We start from the raw sequence: 18,416 nt of genomic DNA, 5'->3' as shown, positions 1-18,416 counted from the left end.
GGGGTTGTGAAGCCGCGGAGGTCTGCTTTGGATTTGGCTCCTCGGAGAAAGCCGCGCAGGAAGAGCTCGCAGTGGGGACAAGGCCGAGAAACGTACAAAGAATGCCGAAAATGTCCCCGTCTGAATTCGTAAGGAGTCCACTTTGCATTCGAGCTCATGTTGAAACGTACTGTAAATGAGAGTGGAACTGCCATTGAAACCCAGGTACTGCGGGTAATAAACTCAACGTCCTCATATTCACCTTTGGAAAAACAGCCCAACAAAATAAGTAGAAAATAAATCACAAAAACCTGAGCAAGAAAGAGATAATTAAAAAACTGCTATAATTATAACGCAAGCAAGTAATTAAAAATGAAAGTTATCCCTATTATTATGGTTAGAGCTGTTGCCTTTGGTTCAACAGGTTGCAGGTTAAAATCCCACCTACACCTGCAGTACAACAAGGTACTTCCCCTAAACTGCTCCGGTAAAAATGACTCACCTGTATGGTATAAATGTGTAAACAGCTGCAGGTACATTAACATTGTAAGTTGCTTTGGAGAAAAGAATCAGCTATATGAATAAATGGATATTATCTGTTATTTAGCCTCTTTCAACGTTTCTCAAGGCAACACGTAATGCCAAAGAGTCAGTTTTAGAACTATTTGCCCATTTACACAGCTCGGTAATTCCTACTGTATCAATTCAGATTAAGTGCCTTCAGCTATGGCAGGAAGTGGGATTTGAACCAGTGACCTCCCGATTGCACAATGATGGCAAAACCACGGTCACCTCTTGCTAACTGAATGAAGAGCCATGATGGAATGAAGGAAGTTATGTTATAAAGGTAAACCATCAGGTAAAAATGGTCTCATGGAAAGGGGCTGGGGCCTCAGTCATGGGAGACACTGATGTAAGAAGTTTTTTCTGCTTTGTTTTAACAAAAATTAAAAAAAGTCTCACGTCTCCATCTCTAGAGCCCAGTCATAGAAACTAAACTACAGTGGGTGGTTCCTGGGTGTAATTCAGGTGAATTTGTGGCCCCAAATTCCTCTTTGTGTATGTGATCGCCCTGTGATGGACTGGTGTCCTGTCTGGGATAGGCTCTGTACCACCATGACCCTGAACTGGACAACCACTTATTGATAATGGATGGGTGGAAATGAATCAGTCGCACAAGCCATCACCAGTGGGTCTCAAACAGGCAATGCTTATATAACTGTGATGAAGAGAAAGGGTCACAGCCTAAAGAAGTGACAAAACCCTGCATGCAGGTGAAGGAAACTGTAGGACTTCCCGTCTTCTCCGTCTACGCTCTTTGACACTTAACCCCTGGATGAGATCTTTACACCAGCAGAATCACACACCTTACCTTTTCAGCCCTTATATTCTCTGCATAGTATTTCCCGAGGCAGTAAACATCCAGACACGGTAACGTAATAGGGCCTGCAAACAATTCACTCACCTGGGATTTGAACCTGCAACCTTCACAAGCACTGCTGTCTTTCACAGGGGCATTTAAAAAAAAAAAAAAAACTGACGTACATAAGAAAAGGTGGATATCTGAAATACAGCACAACCCCAAAACAGCAGGATGCCTACAGATAGCGTCAACCCAGATTCAGGCCACACCCCCTTGCCCATGGCCCCACCCACCCGTGGGAGCATTTGTTATTCGCCCGAAATGTGCAGGACGTGAAAGTGGAGCGGCGGAGATTTCGGTCTGAACTGGTTGCTCAGTGCTCTACCTACTGGCTGGGCATCGGAAAGATCCCCGCAGTCGCCAGAGGAGACCGGTGCGAAAGCGAACCTGAGAGGGAGCCTGGGAACCCCCCCACCCCAAGCCAATACGGGGCAGCAAACCACTTCCACATGTGTTTTTTTCCATATCCCGCTGCTATTCTGGAATGTCGTTTGTGTACATTGTCAGACTTCTCACAGCATGAGGATAAAGAAAGAAAAGCAATTAGGGGCTTGAGGGGAGCAAACAGGGAGGGCTGTTGGTGCCGGGGGGGGGGTGGTTTTCAGCCTAGGATTAACCCCCCTTTTTATCGTTACCTTGGCTGAGGGAGGGAGGTGTGTGTGGTGTGTGTTGGGGGGTCGTTGGCGGCCACGCAGTTCACACGGGAAGTAGAGCGGGCTGCATCCTGAGGGCTCCCAGTACCCCCACCCCACTGCGGCCCCCCCAGCTCCGTTTGGCCCCCAGTGTGTACGGAGTCCTGAGAAATTTTATGTGGAAACTTGAATAAAAAAAAAAAGGAAAAATTAAGACTGTGTACGCAACGGCGCGTATCAGTCACGCTGCAAAGAGTGTGTGTGCGCGGCCTGTTTGTGCAATACGTTCAACAACCACACAGGGCGCCTTGTATTAAACGCTGTTTATGAAACGCCGCACATCTGCAACAGCCTTTGTTTAAACCCCCCCCCCCCCCCCCCCGTGTTTGGTGTCGTGTGTGTGATGTGTGTACGCCTGCGAGTAAAACAAACCGTGACCCCATAAAATGATCCTGTTACAGTTTTGCCATATTAAAATGAATGGATTCAATGTAAGCAAATAAATCACGGCTCAAACAAACAAGACCGGTGTGTGTGTGTGTGTGTGTGTGTGTGTGTGTGTGTGTGTGTTCCCTCACCCCAGGAAACCAAGACGTTTGCACATATGATGGGTGTCAGAAGTGGTACGGCTTTCTGTGGGGCTGAGCTGTCAGAGCACGTCAGGAGGACAGGACCCTCCGAGGGAGTCTCCTCTGTCCCTTCCAATCACATCAGTGCGCCCCCCCCCCCCCCACCTCCCCCAGACACACCTCTGGGGCTCTGTCGGCAAGGAGGGGGCGGGACAGCCGGGGTGCTGAGCTATCGATGACATGCCCGCGGCTGCGGGGCCCAGCTGTCAAAAGACCACGCACTTGCCCTCTGTCTCAGAGTCAAGTGCAGGAGCACGCCCCACCCCCTCGCCGCCCCACCCCGCATACACATACAAACACGCGCACAGTGCCTCACCCACGAGGAAATATTTACTTTGAGGAAATAAAAAATCTACGCAGCACATCCTGATTAACTCCCTCCAGTGATCTCTGCCTAAATATGGCTCTGAAATGCAGGCGGTGCGGTAAAATACTCATTTGTGGCTCCCAAAGGAGAGGCAGAGGTGAGGGTACACCCCCCCGCCCCCCATGCCGCATGTGAAATGAGGATTGAGGCAGTTTCACCTCCAAGCTATAATTTTGCACCCCCCTCGTGAACCCCCAGCGGAGCGATCGTGTCAGGTCCCTAGAGTCGCCGCCAGCCGCGGCACAGAAGGAACCACCTCTGGAACACGTGTGGGTTTCAGGTCTTCCGAAGCTTTGGCTTCTTTCCGCAGCATGACGCACAAACGTTGTTGTGAAACACTATTTGCACCTTTCCAGTCCTGTTTATTTTTGCTACTTTTTCACATTAAATTTGCTCAGATCTTTTTGTCCATTCAAGGTGTACGAATGGAGCCTGAGGAGGACAAAGTGACACCGCTGCCATTTTTATGCCATTTCCATGATGTGGAAGATAATGATATGAGCAATAACAAGTGTGGAAAAAGTAACTAACCCCTAACTTGAATGAACCTATTTAAAGGCGAATTTGAATACCCCTTGAATACAGTATTTGGAGTATATGGAGTGAGACCTGATGTGAACCAGCCCTGTCCAATATCGTTTTCAATTACTTTAACCCTTACTCTCAAAGGAAATTTTTGAAGACCTCTGGACAAAAGTTACTGAAACCCATCAGTCTGGATAGGGTCACACCAATATTTGCAGGGCTCCAAACCTCAGACCTGCAGTTCCTTCAATACTGTTCTGGGTTCTTAATGATTTTACACCAACGGAGAGATCAGGGCGGGATTAATACATATAGGTACTGTATATTCACCATTGTTATAAATCTTCTCCGTATGATCGGTATGGCACTGATTGTCTTCCTTAGCTCAATTTTGTGTTCATTACCCTACAATAAAAAAGACTGTGCAAAAATGGGATACACAGGAGGGTGGGAAGGCGGAAACTAACGCTCAGTAAAGGAAATAACATGAAAGCTCCTGTACAGTTTGCCAAAGAGCACCTGGATTTCCCTCGAGGCTTCGGTAAGAATGTTCTGTATGTTCTCCGAGCAATCAAAAGTAGAACTTTCTGCACGAATTGTCTTCTGTATGTTCTCAGTTATGGTTGATAAAAACAAATAAGGCGGTTCAGAGCAAGAACCTTCAACCGACAGTCAAGCATGGTGATGACAGTGTAATGGTCTGGGGATGTTTTCCTGCCGTGAAACCCGGGTGCCTTGCATTCACTGAAGGAACCTAGATCTCCTGTTTGTATGAGAAAATCTGAAAAGAGAATGTCAGTTCATCAGTCCATGACCTGGAGCTGAAGTGCAGCTGGGTCACAACAAGACAATGATGCCAAACATACAAGCAAGTCAACATCAGAGTGGCTGAGAAGAAAGAAAATCAGTGTTATGGAATGGCCTAGTCAAAGTCCTGAGGTGAATCCAACTGAGACGTTGTGGAAAAATCTGAAAGGAGCCTTTCATGCCCAAACACCTGCAAACATTTTCAAAATTCCTCCCCAGTGATGAGAGACCCTGGTCAATGGTTACAGGAAGGGTTAAGTTGCAGTCTTTGCAGCTAAACGTGGTGCAACCGGCTAATGTCTGTACATTTTATTATCTTCCACACCACGGAAATGACATAAAAATAGCACTTGAGTCACGTTTTCTGTATCAGGCTGCTGGAACTGACAAATGTGTGGTTAGTAAACCAAAAAGCTGTATAAAACAAGAGAAAACTGGAAAGGGAGCAAACACTTACCCACAATGCAATGTGCTGGGTTTGTGTCAGCAGCAGTTAGGGTTGAATGGGGTCAGCACTCAGCAAGCCTAATGTTCAGGTCAGGGAATAAACCTTATTTGGCAGGATGGTGATGACCGTTTAAGCAAATAATCCAGGCAACAAGTTACAAGCGCACGTATCAGATTGCAGCAATGATTGGAAGCCATCTGCGCCACGTAGAATTAATTTTGTGTACGCGAGACGGTACAGGACGCTGCTATAAAGAAAAGCATTTTATAAAACAATAACAACGGTGCCTGTTTTCAAAAGAAAGAAATAAACTTGATTTATTTGCAAAGTCAATTGTTATGGCTCCTCAATTTATGAGCACAGTTGAGAACAAAGGTATGTTCATAACTCATTTTGTTCATATCTCCAAAGTCACTTTTACTTCTGTGTCACCATCAGTAGAAAAATTAATAATATAAATGTCTCTTGATTTATCTGCAGGCTATTTTTTAGTAAACATGTGAACTATAAAGTAGGACTATTTTATTTGTGGTAATTTTGTCTATTTTATTATAGTTTTTTTAGTATCTGTGATGAAAAATAAAAATGTTACTCTACAAACTCCTGCTTCATCTTTGTCATCGTCATCCCCTAGACCTGTGCAACTTTTCTCATATTGCTATTTATCAACAACACTGAAGAACACCAGACACGAGCTGTAAACACTGTAGGGTGAGTTGAATTAAGAGGGCCCCACAGGGCTATTCTGCTTATTTGCTCTTTACTGCCAACTAATGGTCAGATGTGGAAATGCAGGTCACTTTCACAAGCAGAAAGTTTGAAAAACAGACAAGTGGGGAAGAAAGCAGTTAAACATCAGGAAGATGTTTGAATCCTTGAAAGTTTGCAACTTGACTATTTGTAACAATAGAAGCCTGGGTTTCAAGGAAAACACGGTCTGAAAACTGAAAAATTTCATTACATGACATCCAGTTAATGGGAAATAGGACTTCTGACATGTGAGACATCCTCATTTTATTACCAGTGACTTAAATAAAAGCGCACAATATTTCTGTATAAAATGACCTCAAAAGAGGGATTGTTCGTATCTCCTCGGACCGCAATTTTATTCAAGGCCTCCTTCATCCTCATATAGAATGTGTTTTTTTTTGCAAATTTTATTCAATGTTCAGTGCAGTTCATGTGATTTTGATGCAGAAAAAAATTTCAAAGTCTTCATTTTTCATAATTAGGATGGTTATAGATGTGGCAGAATTCATAATTGGGGCCTTTCGTCGCCGTGTTTATGGAAATCCAACACTGGCAATAAAAACAGGCTCTTAAATTTGCCATCCTGCCCCACACCAGCGCATGGAAGCGGAGACTAGTGGCGGTCGTGTCCCTTCTGGCAGTTTTACACGGCCTTCCCACACCCCCCTCATGCGCCATTCGGGCACACGCGGCCCGTAACACTTTCCCTCCAAATAAAGAAAGGCGCTCGGTCGTGTGAGGGGAGCGTTCGGAAACTCCGTCCCTCGGGGGTGACTCGGGTAACCGACCGCGCTGCGGATCGAGGAATGCGCGCTTCTCGCCGGGGCTGGCGGCCTTCGCGACGCACTGTTGTGGCAACGACGCACTCGCTGTGTTTGGACTGCGCCGAACAGGGGATGAGCTAATACACACAGCAGCATGACGTAACTTTAGGGAACAGGAGACTGGGGAGGGCTGCGGATGTTCAACGTCAGCGAGGGAGGGGGTCGTCAAAAGAGGGGACCGCAGGTCAACCATCTTGCATCCAGACCCCTGGAACAGCATAGAGGGGGCTTGGATGTACACTACAATGCTAACTGCACACAGCAAACAATACCAACCCTGGCCAGTAGGTGTCATGGTGGCAAAGGAACTGATTATGTGACCAAACACTCTGCTGCAGTAAGAAAGGTACTCCTTTGTATTAACGGGGTAAAAGAGTTAGTTAGGGACAGCTGGTAGCAGAGTGGTAAGACATACTACCCTAGGACCCAAAGGTTGCAGATTTCATTCCCATCTCCAGCTGTAGTACCCTTGAACAAGGTATTTGCCCTGAATTACTCCAGGAAAACTACCCAGCTGTATAAATAGATAAAACAGTGTAAGTAGCTTCACATTTTCTCCAAGTTGCTTTGGAGAAAAGCATCAGCAAAATGAATAAATGCAGTAGGCAGGTTAAGCAAATTGCTTTGGATAAATCAGATCCAAAGTTCCAGTGGTGCTTTGGATCGAGCTACTCGGAGGACCAGGGTTCGAATCCCACATCCATCCTGCTGCCAAACACTTGATCAAGGTGCTTTCCCTGAACTGTCAGAAACGGCAAAGATTCTCCTGCGGTACAAACAGGTAGACCATAATAAATAGCTCATACTAAGTAGCTTGGGTGGAAAGTGCAGGATGAATGATTAAATGACAGCTAATAATAATGAAGGCATTTTTTACTGTAGGTGCAGCCCAGGGCAGGTGTACAGCAGCCCTGTAGGATGCGATGGACGCTTCCGTGATAATCCTTTATGTAGTTCAATTTTTGGAGTGATTTAATAATTGATACACGGTACACTCACACACACTCAGCCTCTCTAGAGCAGTGACCACTTGCAATTGGTGTGTCGCGCTCCCTTTTCTGCCTGGGATGTTCCCATCACGCCTTCGTCAGGGATAATATCGGGGGAGGCCGATCGCGATCTGCAACGTGGGGCGTCAACTGCCCACCGACGGAGAGATGTGGGGCAGCAACTGCCAGACCCACAACCTCTGCTTCGGCTGCATGGCGATACCTGCATTTGGGCAGCAGGTGGTGCAGCAGTTAAAGAATCGGCCTTAGTGCAGCTTCCAGAAGGATCCCTCACTGTGCTACCCTGAAGACGAATATCTAATGAATATTAAAAAAATCAAATAACTTAATTAATAAATAGGGTTTCTTAAAACTAATCAGTTAATAAACCCATAAAATAAATCAGCAGGGGGCACAGTGGTTGGAGTCACTGCACAGAATGTGGATTTGGACCCCCAGCAGAGCTTTTGGTTGAGGTACTAACCCCGAAATGATACAGTAAAAATTACCCTGCAGTATAAATGGGCAAATCAGTGCATGCAGCTTAATTAAGTCACTTAGGTCCCAGGTTCGAACCCCACCACCTGCTGTAGAGCCCTTGATCAAGGTTCTTTAGTGAACTGATACAGTAAAAATTATCTAGCCGTATATATGTAAATAGCTTTGTGTTCAAACTCAGATTTGACACATATTGCAGGCAATTTATTCGAAAATGATGTATAGTGTTAAGGTACTTACAGTGATTTACCCATTTACACAGTAGGGTAGTTTTTACTGGGTCAACATACCACTTTACTACCTGCTGCAAATACTTTCACATTTTAAGTCACTTTGAAGAAAGGTGTCAGCCACATGAGCAGGACTGAGGACAGGGCCTCGAACCCCAACTGTGCAACAACCCGCATGTGTCTCATTTACTGAGCGCTTTTAACCACGGCTTGTCAGTGCATTTCCTCATAAAAACAAGTGAATTCTCTAACTATGTTAGCTACTTGGTCCCCCAGCTTACAAATTTTCCAGTAACAACTGGCGTCAAGGATCTGGGTTCAAATCCCACCCCTTCTGCGCTACCCTCGATCAGGGTACTTATCCTGAATTGATACAGTAAAAATTACCCAGCTGTTTGAAAGGATAAATAGCTACATGTAGTTTGGAGTTAAAGCCGAACATTGTTAGTCACTTTGGCGAAAAGTATAAATGGATATATGTAAATATATGCAAATTAGGCAATGGGCCACGGAGGGAAAGGGTTAAGATCTGTGGGAGACGGACAGCTGCAGCGTGGCTCTGGCATCCAGCGGCCTTTGGCGTCACGGCCAACGGGGGGGGGGGGGGTTTCGCCGTGGGGCATGGCGATGTTCTGTAACGTACAGCGGCGCCGACCGACTCGGATCAGGGGTCCTGTTCAGGATCTCAACCCGGCCGATTCTAGAACCAGACAGGAATGGGGGGGGGAGAGAGAAAGAAAGGACAGGCCGATCCCACCCCATCCTCCCTTTAACAGCAGGCAGTTAAGAGCAGTCTTTTTTTGAACTGCATTTGAAGGAGGATGTCTTTCGCGAGCGCCGTGGGCCGCGGATCTCGCAGCCAGGGGGTCACATCTTTCACGATCAGAGAAAACAAAAAGCGCACAGGGCTCTTTGTGTTGCAAATCGCGCGTTTTACGCGGCCGCCGCACGGCACGGGAAATTATGCAGGGCCACCGGTGAAGAGAGTCAAGTGCTCCGATGGAGTCGCAACGTTCCAAATTAAATATGTTTAACAACATCAGTTAAATTGCAGTTATTAATCAGGCCGCCACGTGCTCTGCTGGGCGTGCATGCGCCCCCGTGTGGCCAAACGTGGAACGACGGAGGGCTGCGACTGCCTGCATTGTGGCCACATCTGGGTGCCGCATTCCTTATCCCGCTGCAGTAAACCAGATATTTATTTCTGCTGTGTTAAAACTGTTAATAAAGTGGACTGAACAAAAGTTTGGTAATTTTAAAAAAAAGAGGCTATTCACTGAGATTTTTCAGTGGGGCCATCGGCTGTAGGTAACGCTGGCTGTGCGCACGTGTTTCGACGGAAAGCGTCCTTTAAGAGCCATTGATTTTTTTGGAAATGGAAGAGAAGTGGGTATGGACGAAGGAATTAAGAGCTGTTGCCCGCAGGACATAAGGAGGAAGATCGCCAGAGAATGGACGGAGAGCGGGTCGACAGTCTGCGGTGGAATGTCACCATGTAGCTGTCAAAGTAAAGCAAAAAGCAATTAAAAGGCTGAAAGAAAAGTGTGATGAGTTCGTTCTACTTCAGATCGGGAAAAGAGCACGAGAGGCCAGCGTGGAATAACACATATCTGATGTTGGCTGTTTAATGGGGAAATGGAAAGTACAAATATCATGGCTTCATTTCAGAACAACAGCTCTCCTTCGAAAATGTGGACGCAACTATTCACCGCGTGGCTAAGACCTTCTCCGGCGGTTACATGTGCTTGTTCTGCTCTGTCCGTCATATTGTGCATGTCAGCCAAAAGCGGGGCACTCCCGATTTCTAAAAATAGTGCCTTTCCCTGGCAGCTGCTGTTTCTGTCACGGATCCTGATGGACGTGACTGACAAACACGAAAGCCGCAAATCACAAAAATGGCGACGCGTTTCCGCCCGATACCCCCGCGCCCGTTTGCCGGGCAGCCGAAGCTGCAGTTTCCACCTCGACGGGAAAAGAAACACGGCTCGCACCGGATTTTTACCGCCACGCTGCCCCGCCTGCCGGTATAACGTCCCACTTACATTTACATTTACACTTATTTATTTAGGAGACGGTTTTCTCCAAAGCTGCTTCCAACAAACTCTATGTAGCGTTATCAACCCACACGCATTACTCACTGCGGTGACTTACACTGCTAGATACACTACTTACACTGGGTCACTCATCCATACATGTACTCTGATGTGTACCTGTATACGGCCGACCCAGGAGACAGGTATACACCAGACTACATCTGTCACTGACCTGGCTGGCCAATTCGTCCGAAAAAAACCTGATCACTTTACAGTATTTTTCCCCATTTACCTTCTTTTACCTACTGTTAGCAGCTTATTCTAACGTGTGGTTGCAGCGGTTCGGAGCCCATCCTGGAAGCACAGGGTGCCAAGGTAGCCAAGGTGCACCGTAGATGGACATCGGTCCATCACATTAAAGAGGTAACTCAGATGATCTACTCTACGAAGCGGTGTCAGTGCAGCAGCGCACCTGGGACCGAAACCATGTGGCCACAAATGGAGAAGGACACACGTCCTGCAGCGTTGCGAACCCCCAAGGGGCCCCGGGGTGTCCTGGCAGCGATCCGTGCCGGAGCGCCGCATTCTGTTACTTCATTCACAGCCCTCGAAAGCAGAGGGGCCGCTTATTAATGCCATTATGCAAATGCGAGTGATGCTTTGTGTAGTATCTTTATTATTTATTTATTATTCACTGTGCCTCCTCCGCGCCCCCCGTGGAGCGGGGAACCACGGGGTGAGCCACAACTTCAGGACCAAAGACGGTCGGGGTCTGCGGTTGGCCGGCCAAAAGGGCGTGATGGATTGGCATCGTCGTCAACGCAACCGGGGCACGAACCTTTGGCGGGGGTGTGTCCCCCACCTGGCGCTATGGCAACCCCTACCCAGTGGCCAGCTGGAGGGTCAGCGAGGGGTCGCCCTGGCACAAGTGCCGTGACATCTGCAGATTAGCTGCCCCTGCACCGCAGAACAGGAAGCGGTGCCGACGGCGACAGGCCTCTCCGCGCACATCCCTGCTTCTCGCCGTAACGCAGAGAATTTCCATCTAACGGAAGCAGAACGACAGACTCTGTGCATAGAGGCCAGATAGTGTACGGTTTTCAATTACAGAGAAACAACTACATCAGCCGTTCAGACAGATGACAATAACCGACATCAGAGTTTGCTGTTGTACATGATTATGCATTATAAGTACGCTAAATGCGCACTTTCCCCCCATCCAATTTAATGTATGCCTCACTTTTCAACACATTATTCACTTGCAGTACAAAAAAATAGTTATTGTGCAAATTTGCTGTTTGTCAGACTGACTGATTTTTCTTAAATCAAAATAGATGTCATTAATAAGAATATTCACATTTGTTTAGCTTTTCTTCAAAGGAACTTATACTGATTTATCCATTTCTGCAGATTTTTTTCCCTGCAGCAATTCAGGGTAAGTACCTTTCTCAGGGGCACTATAGCAGAATGTGGTATTTGAACTCAGGCCTTTCATATAGAAAATACTGGCAGCTCTTACCGCTACATTACCAGCTGTACCGGTTCCTTACCGTAAATCACAGCAATACCTCGACGAGAGCTCTAAATATGGCACTGAACGAGGTCATTAATTCATTAATTTCAAAATGTTTCTTGAAATTTTCAAAAATGCGAATTACAACGAGAAATTATTAAAAGGCTACAGTGAACTGCTATAGGAGGAAGCTCTAATTGTGATAGTAATGTATTCTACAGTGTGCCCCCCCCCCAAAAAAAACTTGTTTTATGCCTGTGCTTTATGTTTACTTTATGTTTACTCACTTGTAAACCTTATGTAGGTGTTCACTGTAGGTCTGTTGAGTTGGCTGACAAGTTTGATAGATTTTAAAACTTTTCGATGTTGAAAATCTGTTGTTACAAGCAATCCAAACATCCTGTGCCAGCCAGAAACTCCGACTATCAATCATAACTGTAATCACTACTTACATTACAGCAAGTTTTGGTTGAGTCTCCATTATTGTCATCTGTTGTCCTCAGATATGATAAATAACTCGCTAGCGTGAAGTTTGCAGCTCCGAAACTTAGACAGGACCGATGTGTAATCTCGGCAACCAGTGAATGAACGGTCTGTCAGTCGAATAGAAATACGGGGGAATCGGCATCGCCTCTCTCGAGCCACATGTCAACAGACACGCCGACGTTTTCTTGGACGGAAACGTTGGGAAGGCAGCCAAAGCCTCGCATCGCCACACCCCCGGATTGTCTCCAACCTCTCATCACTGCCTCGTGCAATTGTAAATTCCTCAGAATGGCGAAGCGTGACGGGAATCTGGATTAGCGCTGAACCGCTGAACTCCGTGCTGCAGTCTCTTTGAACTATGGCTCCATTCCCCCTGGGGCTTCGCTTCAGCCCCAGAGATAAGCCCACGAAACTGGCGGGCCAATAGGACAATCAATAGGACATCTGTCACGCTTCTGCGTTTCGCGAGTCGGATCGGCGAACTTCCCGAGCGTTCGATTGATTCCGATCCGCGAGGGCGGCCTGGCGTAACCCAACAAGCTGCTCTCAGATCTTTCCTTCTCCTGCATTTCAAGACAAGGGCCCTCGCGGTAGAGGTGAAGTCTACGCTTGCTTGCGGGCGATCGTGAGAGCCTGAGCTCTAATCGATGGCTGATGACAAGTCCACCGCGGTGCCTGTCTGCAGAGTCTCCATCGATCCATCTCGACTGTTATTTGTATCGGCCTTTGTCGAGTTGACAGATGGATGTCGCGAGGGTTTTTGGAGTGCTTGCAGGGCTTCCTTCGGTCCATAATAACACGATTATTGTTACCGAATGACTGAGGTGTCACATCTCACCGCGGTGCATATTCTTTCACGGAACTTCAGTTGGTCACATAATTAATCATCCCCCTCTGATCCTATTCTGCTCTGGCACAGTAGGTGGAATGTCAGCAGCCTTTCAGAACGTTGACACCGCGAGGACTGAAGACATGCAGGGTTGCACAGAAAACAGTTGGAGCTCATTTTTTCCTAGCAGTCACTGTGCAGAATCCACTAATACACAATATCATCATTTATTTAGCCATAAATTAATGTATTAGCAATCGGCCGTAACTTTCCCTTGACATACAGTACATCTCACCAAGACACCACCGGGGAAAGCTTAGCTCTCCCTAGGAGACCGTCAATGACCTGACCCTGATCACATCTCTTATTCATTACCCACTGCACGGCAGACATTTTCAAGTGTGCCGCCTTTTTTTTCCACAGAAGCAACTCGAGGTTGGTAACAGGAACCCACCTGGTCAAATTCAGGTGCTGTTCCATTGCCGCTACACACCTGCACGGCCCCCGACTCCCCCCTGCCGCAGACACTCTGGACGGGTGTCTAGACGAAATGCGAGCCAGTAGCTTGGTGCCGCCAATCAGGCTTCGCACATGGTTTCCGTGGTTATGGACACCACAATCCGTGTCCGTTGCTGGCTGCCACCTGGGACTCATTGGCGGAAGGTCACTGCATGGTCTGTCAACACAACTGGCGCGCAAAGAAAAGACTCAACAGACCTGATAAAAGAGAACTGTGTGGTACCGTACATCTTGTCTGAAGTATATCCAGGGTATTTGAATTTTCAGCACTCACAATTTCCATGTTATTATGGTCAGGTTTACTTGGCTGCATTTTAACTTTACCAGGTAATGCAAAAAAATAGCACAAAAATACAGGAACATTCAGACATGGGATTTTTAGGGTCATCGGGTCAAACAATTATAAGGGTCAGTAAAGAAAAGCCTGATGATTTTTCGGCTCGAAGTACGCAGTTCAGGAAGTTCAAAAATTACATTTTGAAGCCTGTCTAATAGGGCCCTGTTGTCGTACAGATATTGACAAAGCATTGCAGTCAGCCAGAAACAACACCTCTGCTTTGCACTGAAAAGGGAGTGGCTTAGACAAAGTGGGAGGAGCTGAGAAATGGAAGGCGGAGCCAACGACTCAGCTGCACCTTGGGCTCAAGTCTGTCTTTTGGGATCAAAGTGTGGGCAGCTTGGGGCTGGGAGGTGACAACATCTCATTGCTGCTGTCTCAAGGATCCATAAATCTTTCACGGTTCTGGATTTGCACAGGCACATCTCAGAATACGCTATTGTCTAACGTGCAAAGCCCAATCCCAGCTGCTGAACTCCTACTGCCAGGTTTGACTCGTTCAGAGGGAAAAAGAAGTGTACACCATAGCAGTGGAGTGACGCTTCCAGGTATCAGTCAGCACTAAATTATAATTTGACATTTAGTAGGGAAAGAGCAGCACAACCTAAATGCGAATATATTTACAGAATCTGGAAATGTTAACTGCTTCAGAAATTGTGCGCCATGCTGCTCTTTGAGGCTCCACTCTTATTAAGTTCTGCTTCCAGCTCTGCGTGTTTTCACTGTTAGCAAATGTTCGGTTTCCATGACGAACCTGTAAACTGCATCTGCGCTCAGTCCCAAGTCCATCAGGGAAGAGGCCTGAAAATGCCACCTGGTGATGTTAACCTAACTTGGACTTGAATGATACAGCTCTCGGAGGGAAATATTTTTAAAGCACATTTTTTCAATTAAAACTTTCTTGGCGAGAGCGGCCTCCGCTGTAGCTGTGTAAACTACTCATATTTATATTACTTATGTACCCAAATAACCTGTGACATAAAACTTCAGAAAGTTCGGCTGAAGTCAGTCGCCAGGTGGAAAAATACAGGAAAAAATGCAACTAAAAACATTACAGGTCACATCATTGCAGGATGCTTCAGGTGAGGAGGAATGTCTGCACAATAGTGGGGTAAATCATTAATCTGTGCAAGGCAGCACACAATGTACATACAGGGAAATGATTATAATAACAATGACCCCGAGCATCAGTGGTGTCACACTGCAAATGGTGGAGCTCTTGCATTGACTCTGCAGAGCAGGTGGCAATGAGGGTCAAGGACGTGACCTCGTGACCCAAAAGATGCCAGTAAAAACAGAAAAAGAGACCCTGCTGTTAAATGACTGAATTGCGTCTGTTTTATAAAGAAGCTGGAGTCAGCTCCGATAAAAGGATCTGCAAAGACGGTAATTAATTTGCAAAGCAACCAAAGTTCTGTTTCCCCACGAAGCTCAGAGAGGAGGCAGACAATAAGGAGGGGTGCAGTCCAAGCTAAGCATCTCCTACCCCTTCGCCCCCCCCCCCGGGGCTCCCGGGTGGTGGTCTGGGACAGATTATGCTGGCCAGCATCCAAGGCAGTGCCAGGCCTCTCCCAATGTTCGCTGATCAACACAGCGTTCTTTGTGCTGAGATGACAAACCACAAAGTCAAACCAACATCTGCAAGACAAGGGAGGGGGGGGGCGGAGGGCAGGGATATCGAGGGGTGAAGCTTGAGAAAAAAAAAAAAATCATAATAATTTCAGATCCAGCTGTCCATAGCTTCAGGGTATAACAAACACTACATAAAATGTTTAACTTCAAATCATACGTCTTGGGGTCATAGGCAATACAGTATCTATGATAAGTGTGACAATAATAGCTTTTGATGCATGTAAGAAACTGATGACAGTGGTGAAATTGACCACAGTTTCACTTAATATTTTTTCGTGACAACTATGCAGTACACACATTTTTATGAGATCATTTTTATGTGGAATATTATTAGTTTTGCTTAGTTTGACATTTACAATGACTTTGATTTATTGGTATTGTATTCAGTTATACACAGTTAACCCGCCAAAGCAGTAAATACGTTATTGTTACACAAGTTCAATTACTTGCTGGAAGGAAGTTAACCGTTCGGCTGTATTCTGATCTTTTTATTTCATTCTCAAATAATACTGAAACTGGCTTGTTTGCTAACCAAGAGACCAGAGGTGAAGCAATATCAGACAAAAGTTAAAGCTCAATCATCTGTGCAAAATTTTTTATTTATACTGTTCACAAGCCACATATATAATTTGTACTTTTATAAGGACCCCTAAGACATATGATATTTGTAATTGTAAGTGCTTATTTTTATTTTATGACTCTTGGAATGGCACCAGATCATTTTAGCAGCCTAAGGGTCACATGAACTCCAGTAATTAAAAGTGATTATATCTAGAGGAAAAAACAATCAATGTTTAAATAGTATTTTATGTTTAATGTATCTTATTGTGCCAAAACACAGGAGCTCAGAGAAAAGGTAGAATATGTGGAAGGTTAGAATACCTTGCTAATTCAGTTGTTTATTAAATGCACATGGTTACAGTTATAAGACTAGTTATTGAGTATTGAGTACACAGATTAATCCATTTCTCTATTTTATCAGTTGCCAGTATTGAATACTCACCTTCCTTACATCCTGGCAAATGTGACCAACTTGACCCTTTCCAGGTGGGACTGTAGAGTGAAAGAACATTCTTTTTACCCTAGCACTGAAGCATGTTTATCTGTTAGTCATCAAAAAGCTTGTGATGCTTCATTCAGGCTAAATGGTATCACTATTAATTGACACAATCCATTCGGTGAACAGAGAATAGGACATTATACACATTGCAATGAAATGAGTTAAAATCCATAAACCCAGCAAATTCAGGCCTGGATGATGGCCCGGAAAAGGTATATTTTGAATTAACTGCTGTCCTTTGAGGGGGGTGCGGTGGCGCAGTGGGCTTGGTCAGGTCCTGCTCTCTGTCGGGTCTGGGGTTCGAGCCCTGCTTAGGGTGCCTTGTAACGGACTGGCGTCCTGTCCTAGGTGTGTCCCCTCCAGTCTTGCACCCTGTGTTGCCGGGTTAGACTCCAGTTTTCCACAAACCCGCTTGGGACAAGTGGTTTCAGAGAGTGCGTGTGCTGTCCTTTGGAAATTATTATTACTTTTATTTTGCAGTTTGTCCAGAGACTTACAGTTTTAATTATTTACAAGGCTGAATACTTTACCCTGGCAGTTCAGGTTTCTCATATGTCCTACAGCAGTGGCATTGTTGCAACTTGAACTGGCAAACTTGAGATTCCAGGAAAATTTGAAGTCTTCAACTTCAGTTACAATTTTACCTGCTGTTACTCCATTTTTTCGTACATGGTGTGGAAAAATCATATCAACAAGCATCTTTATTGTCTCATCCAATATTTACAAACTCACCATAAGGAAACAGATGTCTACCCAAAACTGGTTGAACAACGACAATTGTATTAAGTGCTACTCAGCTTTTAGTAGAATACAAGCACATTAATATCTCTTGTTTCACTCGAGGGCATCAGTCATGTGGGAAAACTAAAATGTAATTCCCCTAAATTCTTTGTTGCAAGAGTAGAAAGTCAAACATGAGCATGTTTTCCATTTCTTTGCATGACTCCAAGCATTTCTTTAAGCTTAATTGAATCCGATTCATGGCCAATTCGATGCTGTCTAATGAATGCAGCAGACCAGCCTTATACTTGAGAGGCTATGAAATGAGGATGCACTTTAACCTATTGTTCTTCCCAAGGCAAAGCACAAGGGGATTTTGCACCGAAATTTATAACAGTCGTTTCCATTACTCCATGAATCCCACTTCACCGTCAAGTATAAGAAAGTCCTTGAACGTAATGGAGTGGAAATACTGCAGGACTGGGGGTTGTCAGAGAAGGTGACGTGTTTCAAGGAGGTGTTAAAGAGGAAAAAAAAAAAAAAAACATTCTGATAATCTGAGAGTATAACTGAGCGTGAGGACAGCATTGCATACTGCGGGAGAAGTGGTGTTTTGTAACGTCTGGTCCAAAGCCCAACTTTCTCTGGGAATGATGAGCTCTTTGGGGATGTGAGCGTTCCTGCAGCCCAACACATGTGAAGTCAGTTAAAACAAAGACGTCAATGTGCAGTCCTACACGCTCTCTTTCCTGCTCTGCCTTGCCCTGGTTTTGAGTCATCGCTATACACCACTGGTTTTAATGGGATTGGTGAAAGCTGATTACTCACACACAGACTCTGGAAATGTCATTCTTCTTCCAGCCATGGCCATGCATGAAAAATCTGAATATGTATCTAGAAATGGCTTACTTTGCAATATTTACCAGTAAAATGTGGGTTCAAAATCAAGGGCATAAAACCTATTTCTAATCTTGCCCGGCAAGCAGATATATCCTCAAGTAAACAGATACCAGGTAGCCACGGAACCAGAGAGCATCGTGGCTCATGATGTAGTTCAGCTTCCAGATGCCCTCAGAAACGAACTGTTTCAAAGGAAATGTACAGCCATGAAAGCAGATTAAAAGTGTAAAATGAAAATGACCTAGGTTGCTTTGGATAAAAACATCTGCTCATCTTTTCCATTTGC

The sequence above is a fragment of the Scleropages formosus genome, chromosome 2, assembly GCF_900964775.1.
Source record: "Scleropages formosus chromosome 2, fSclFor1.1, whole genome shotgun sequence".
NCBI classification, from domain to species: Eukaryota; Metazoa; Chordata; class Actinopteri; order Osteoglossiformes; family Osteoglossidae; genus Scleropages; species Scleropages formosus.
The sequence above is the reverse complement of the archived record's forward strand: the minus strand, read 5'-3'. Positions refer to the sequence as shown.